This window comes from Mastomys coucha, unplaced genomic scaffold (genome assembly GCF_008632895.1).
Source record: "Mastomys coucha isolate ucsf_1 unplaced genomic scaffold, UCSF_Mcou_1 pScaffold6, whole genome shotgun sequence".
NCBI classification, from domain to species: Eukaryota; Metazoa; Chordata; class Mammalia; order Rodentia; family Muridae; genus Mastomys; species Mastomys coucha.
The window spans coordinates 124,421,832-124,428,381 of record NW_022196912.1 but is presented as its reverse complement, the minus strand read 5'-3'; the positions used below and the strand labels follow the sequence as shown (position 1 = coordinate 124,428,381).

The window sequence follows — 6,550 nt, the reverse complement described above, 5'->3', positions numbered from 1 at the left end:
GAATTACAGATGGTTGTAAGCTACCATGTGGTGCTGAGAATGAATGCAAGTCCTCTGCAAGAGCCTCAAGTGCTCTTAACCACTGAGCCATCTCTCCAGCCCCTACTTATTTTCTGTTTTTTGTTTAGTTGTTTTGTTGCCTTTACCTGTTGAGCCATACTACCAGCCCAGGAAGTGGATTTTCAATTGAAGTCTGATGTCTGGGCTTAGTCGGGGTGTGCCATTAATCCCAGCATTCAGGAACCAGGGTCAGGCACATCTCTATGAGTTCAAGACCAACCTAGTCTACATAATGAGTTCCTGGCCTATCACCTGAGTTACAAGCAGGACTATATGTGAGACCCTGTCTCATACAAACCACCAAACAAAACCATCTAGGTCTGACGATACAGCACATGCTCTGACCCTTCGCCTTGGACAGAAGCTTGGCGTAGAGGAAACGTTCCAACACTTCCCTCGGTGAGAACTGGCTTGAACTGGAGACATTTTGCCTGCTTGATCTTAGGAGAAATGTATATAAGTGCCCCGTGTGGGCGGCATGGAAAATACGAGAAGGCCTAGCTGTCCTGGAACTAGACATGCCTGGTAACTCTAGTCGGTAGCAATTAAACCTGCTGGGCAGCACAGGAGAAGCACCCACACAAAACTGAGGGACACACGGCAGTATTGGGCTTTTGCTCTTCTCCTTAAACTCTCCGGAGACTGAGGCAGGGGATCTTGAGTTTGAGGCCTGTCTACGATACATGGTGAACCCTGCCCCAAAGTGAAATGGAATAGAATAAAGGGACTGCCCCAAATCCAAAGAAATCCAAAGAAGGGTTGGGGTTGTAACTCAGTGCTAAATAGTATGCACAGAGCCTTGTACTGTGTCCTCAGCACCCGCAGAACACTGGCCAAGAATGGCGTCACGTGATGGCAGTTGAGAGCGCTCGTGAGAAAACAAAGAGTCCTGTGATCTTAGTTTCTTCAAACCCACAGCGTTGGTCTAGGAATGCGCTAGCTCCCCCTCCCAGATGGAGCAGATAGAGGAGTGAGTTTACCTCCGTTTATTCACTACAGCTGGCCATTGCTATTCGCATAGACACCTCATGGGAAACCCTTTGGCCACGTGGGGCTTGTCCTTGTGATTATATACAACTTGAACTCGTGAGAATGACACTCAGGTGACCACTCTTTTTTGTTTTGTTTTGGTTTGGTTTGGTTTTGTTGCTGTTGTTTTTCAAGACAGGGTTTCTCTGTATAGCCCTGGCTGTCCTGGAACTCACTCTGTAAACCATGCTGGCCTCGAACTCAGAAATCTGCCTGTCTCTGCCTCCCAAGTGCTGGGATTAAAGGTGTGTGCCACCTCTGCCCGGCTCCAGTGACCACTCTTAACACTCAGAGTATAAACTGACTGATACTCTGAATAAAGCTAACTATTGCATGAGATTTTAGTCCGCCTCATTTTTAGGCTCCACTCTCCCAGGTCCCATAGTCAACTAGAGCAGTGAGCAGCACCTTGGAAAATGGCTGACTGGACATGCCTATAATCCCAGCACTCAGGAGTGGAGACAGGAAACTCAGAAATGCATAGTCATCTTGGGCTACATAAGACTGGAGCCCCTGTTTCAGAAAAACAAATTATTGGGGACTAAAGTGATGGCTTAAATGGTTAAGAGCACTGGCTGCTCTTTCAGAAGACCTGGGTTCAATTCCCAGCACCCACTTAGTGCCTCACAACTGTAACTCCAGTTCTAGGGGGATTGGATGTCCTCTCCTGGCTTCCACAGGCCATTGGTGGCTTACCCAGCACAGTAAGCCAGCATGGTGGCTGGACACTTGTGTGCTCCAATAACCAACTTCAGGCAAAAAGTGCCCTCTGAAGTCGGGCGGTAGTGGTGGTGGCAGCAGCACACACCTTTAATCCTAGCACTTGGGAGGCAGAAGCAGGCGGATTTCTGAGTTCGAGGCCAGCCCAGTCTACAGAGTGAGTTCCAGGACAGCTAGGGCTACACAGAGAAATCCTGTGTTGAAAAACCAAAAAAAAAAAAACCAAAAAAAAAAAAAAAAAAAAAAAAAACAAAAAAAAAAAAAAAAAAAAAAGTGCCCTCTGATACAACAGTTGCATGAAGGTTCCAGGGGAAACCAATCACTCTCTGATTGGATCTGAGGTGCGCTCCACAGGAGAAAAGTCATCCCTGGTACTTGTCAAAATCCTGTGGCTTAGGAGGACCTACTAAGTTCCGCTAAATGGGCTTGTCAAACTTTATGCTTATATCACAGGTTAGTGCAGCTTTCCACCTTAGCCAGGCTCTTTCTGCCATGGGCAGCAATATGCAACTGTCAGAGCACTGAGAGCAGGTGACTGGTGAGGGCTCAGCCCGAAGTAGAACATCTGTATCGGCAGCCAAGATCAGGAAATGGGGAAGAGGGGCCAAAAAGAACTCAAGAGCTGGAGGATGGGGAAGAGCCCTGGGCAATGCACAGGGCAGAGAACTGCACTTATGGACCGCTCCTGTGACTGCACAAAGCCTTGACAACTCAAGAAGGCCAGCTAGTGTTCCAGCCGGCAATACTAGGTAAACTCAGTGGGTCGCCAAAGAAGAAGGCACGAGAGCGGGAGGGGGACATGTCGAGGGGTGTCAGAAGTAGGATGGAAGAGTCAAAGTGGATAAGATCAAAGTATGTAGTATACACAGATGCAGTTGTCAAAGAATAAATGAAAGCTGCAGAAAAAAGGAGAGACGGGACGTGTAAGGCAGCCAGGTGTGTCACTCAACGGTAAAGCTTGTGTGTGGTCTATGTCTGGTGCTAGTTGGATCTCTGCCGTCCTGTATCTGTCTCTCCCACTCTGGGGTGGTTGGACCCCTTGCTCACCCGCCTGGACTGGAGGGAGAGATTAGCTGGGGCAGGTGGGTGCAGGCAGGATCTTGGTTAGCGGTGAGTTTGAGGACAAGGGACACACACACAACACAGGAACAGCTTCGGAGAACTATTCAGTTTATTGGTGCGGGGAGAGAGGTATTGATGCCCCTGGCCGTGCCAGGGTCACTGGGACAAGGTTTGTGCAGCTGTGTATCATTGGCTAGGGCAGGAGTGCTGGAAGACCCTTTATCTGCATACTCAAGGGGAGCAGGGAGCCTTACAAGATCAAATGAGATGGCTCAGTGGGTAAGAGCACTAACTGCTCTTCCAAAGGTCCTGAGTTCAAATCCCAGCAACCACATGGTGGCTCACAACCACCCGAAATGAGATCTGACGCCCTCTTCTGGTGCGTCTGAAGACAGCTACAGTGAATTACCCCAGAGCGAGCAGGGCAGGCCAGAGTGAGCCAGGCCAGCAGAGGTCCTGAGTTCAATTCCCAGCAGCCACACACATGATGGCTCACGGCCATCTGTATAGCTACAGTGTACTCATACACATAAAATAAATAAAATAAATCTTTAAAAATAAAAAACAAAAGAGGGCTGGAGAGATGACTGAGCAGTTAGGACCACGTGCTGTTCTTGCAGAAGACACGGGTTCAGTTCCCAGCATCCACATAGTGTGGCTCATAACCATCTAGTGGCAGGCACTATGGTATGCAGACACAGGGGCAAAACACTCATACACTTAAAAATAATTTTTGAACCGGGCGGTTGTGGCGCATGCCTTTAGTCTCAGCATTTGGGAGGCAGAGGCAGGTGGATTTCTGAGTTTGAGGCCAGCCTGGTCTACAGAGTGAGTTCCAGGACAGCCAGGGCTACACAGAGAAACCCTGTCTTGAAAAAAAAAAAAAAGAAAAGAAAAAAAATTTTGAAAGAACAGTCTTTAAATAAATAAAAAGGACAAAGGAAAAACAGAGAGAAGCCAGTAGCAGTAGGTGGTAGCCTCCATGTTGGCATGTGGTTTGAGGGGCATTTGGCTGCAGCTAGTCTGCAGCTGTCTTGGCTCCCAGATTGGGTATGATTGGCTGCAGGTGCTCGCTTAGAGACCCAGTTCCTCATGGGATCTTTTATGTCCCTTAATACTCCACTCTTACTTCCTTAGATATTTGTTGTTGAGACAGGGTCTCATGTAGCCCAGGCTGGCCGTGAACTTACTATGTAGCTAAGGATGACCTTGAATCTTCCTGCCTCCACCTCCTGGGTCCTGGGATGGCTACCATGCATGGCTTCCTTCCTTCCTTTTTTTTTTTTTCCTTAGTTCTTCCATTGGGCTCCACATTTGCCCAATTTCACTGTGTGGCTTTCCATTTGTGTATTTCAGAGGTGCCCAAGGATTGGTGAGACAAGAGATTCCTCCAGGCCCCCAATCCTTTGCCTGTTAGTGAATTATTCCCTCATCTTGTCCCCCTTTTCCTTACTGCCTCTCTGTCCTCATGCGGGGTACTGGGAACCATCTTTAAAGGCACCAAGGGAAGTTCTTTCTCATCCATAGCTTAAGTGCCCTGGGAGTTCAAGATGGCTCAGACACTGGGACTCAAAGTCCCCAGGGTAGCTGGGATGGCAGAACAGGAACCAGATAATGACATGTAAACAGCTCTGCACAGAGGCAGAGGGGGCAGCTTGACTCCTTGAACCTGAGTGTTCCACAGAAGGAAGAGCTGTGGGCAGCTGGGAGGGGAGGTGGCCTGGTGACCTTGGCTATGAGAGGAGCTAGGTGTTAGGGTGGGACAAAACCATAAGATGCCACTGGAGGGGAGGCCTGGCTGTGTGGCCAGAATGAGAATTTGAAACTGTCCTAGGCCACGTCTTGGTGGCCTCTCTGGTCTTTTTGTTTTTGTTTTGTTTTGTTTTGTTTTGTTTTGTATTTTCGAGACAGGGTTTTTCTGTGTAGCCCTGGCTGTCCTGGAACTCACTCTGTAGACCAGGCTGGCCTCGAACTCAGAAATCTGCCTGCCTCTGCCTCCCAAGTGCTGGGATTAAAGGCATGTGCCACCACCGCCCAGTGGCCTCTCTGGTCTTAAGTGCACCCGGCAGAGTGCCTTGCACCCAAGGAAGGGAAGGTTTTGAGGAGCCCCGTGGCTGTTGAGAATCAGGCACAAGGTAGGTATGACTACACGCGCCTTGTGGAGCAGGCAGGTAGCACAAGCGCCAGGAACTGAGGGAGGGGAGCTGGGAGCTGCCCTTTAGGGCCTCTGGTCCTGACTGGACACGAGTAGCCCTTCCCAGTCACGGCCCCAGGAATATGCACACTGGGTTGCCATGGAGATGCCTGTGACATCACAAAGGCCTAAAGCACAGGAGACCCGCCTCCTCCGATCTTGACTCAAGGGTGATTCCCTGGGGCCCAAAATGACCATGCCATCCAGGAGGTAAGCCCAGAATGACAGTCCTTGCCCTCCAAGCCAGAATCCTGAAGCTAATGAACTGCTTTAAATAACCGTCAGCCCCAGGCTTGCTCTGGTTGCCCACCAGGTTCACAGAGCCCTAACCCAGTGGACCCCGTCCAGCAATGGTTGGGGACTCCTCCTCTATACCGCCCAAGTTCTGGCTGACTTCCTGGGGGCAGAGTAAGTGTGGTCCAGTTTGGATTCTGAACAGATGTGCCCTCTACGGAAGCCACTGTCACCATAGGGCACTTGTAAAAAGGACGGGATAGGGTGTGTGTGTGTGGAAGGAAGGTCCCAGATAAGAGGAGGCTCAGCTCAGGTCCCACATGGGGATCACTATCCTCTGAAAATGAAGCTATGACCCCTCGGGGTAGGTATCCCTGCCGTTCTGCCTTTTCCAGGCCTTTACTATTTGAGGGAACCTCATTGTGGGGTGGGTAGATGACAGAGGGGTCCCTTCATCTGCCCTGGGCATGAAGGCTAGCGTTTGGGAAGAGCCAGGCGATGCATAGGGCTGAGCTGCTTTCAGAGAGCAGGGACTCTCTGGCCAGAGCTGGGCACTTCTCCTCCCCCTTGAGCCCATAGGAGAATTCTGGGGCATCTTGGAATTAACATGACAGATTAACATCGACATGCAAAGCCACAGTGGAGTGGGGGTGGGACATCTAAAATAAAATACTATTTTTACTTGAGGTTTCCTCTAGACAAAACTGACTTGGAATCAGAATTGAAACCCTACTTGTAGGCTCACTTTGGACAGGCCTCTGTCTGGGAGGTTCTGGGAATACACAGGCTCCTTAGGAGAGGCTGATGTTCACACATAAGCACAGTGACCTTCCCCATGTGGAAGAGGACTTCAGGGGTGTTTGTCTCTTTAGAGGTTGCTCAATTGTCTTGAGTGTCCACTGTCTGCTCCCTCTTCTTACCTCTACTCACCACTCTGAACCCTGTGCTGAACCCTGAATCATGCCGGTGCTAGGCGACCCCGCCACCACTGTTACATCCCAGGCCCTGGTATTGACATTTTATCAGGGGACATCAGGGATGGGAAATTGCAAACTAGAAAAAAAAATGTTCCTTTTTAGTTTACTAATGTCAGATCTGTGAGGGAGAGGTTAAAAGACTTGTCAGTTTTGCAAGGGTCAGTAGGTCCAGAGGGTAGCCAGCTCTGAGGCAGCAGAAGGGTCCAGTCTCAGGGTCAGTAGGTCCAGAGGGCAGCCAGCTCTGAGGCAGCAGGAGGGTCCGGTCTCAGGGTCA

General features: G+C 49.9%; 1 protein-coding gene across 5 annotated transcripts in view; it reads left to right on the top strand.

Annotated features, from left to right (window-relative positions):
* Nucleotides 1–5,178: 5,178 nt before the first annotated feature.
* Nucleotides 5,179–6,550, top strand: part of LOC116080812 — a 15,585-nt gene continuing 14,213 nt past the window's right edge. For all 5 annotated transcript variants that reach the window (XR_004114617.1, XR_004114616.1, XM_031357410.1 and 2 more), the window contains exon 1: nt 5,179–5,275. The gene's annotated coding sequence lies outside the window, so the exon portion shown is untranslated. The remainder of the gene's footprint in view (nt 5,276–6,550) is intronic.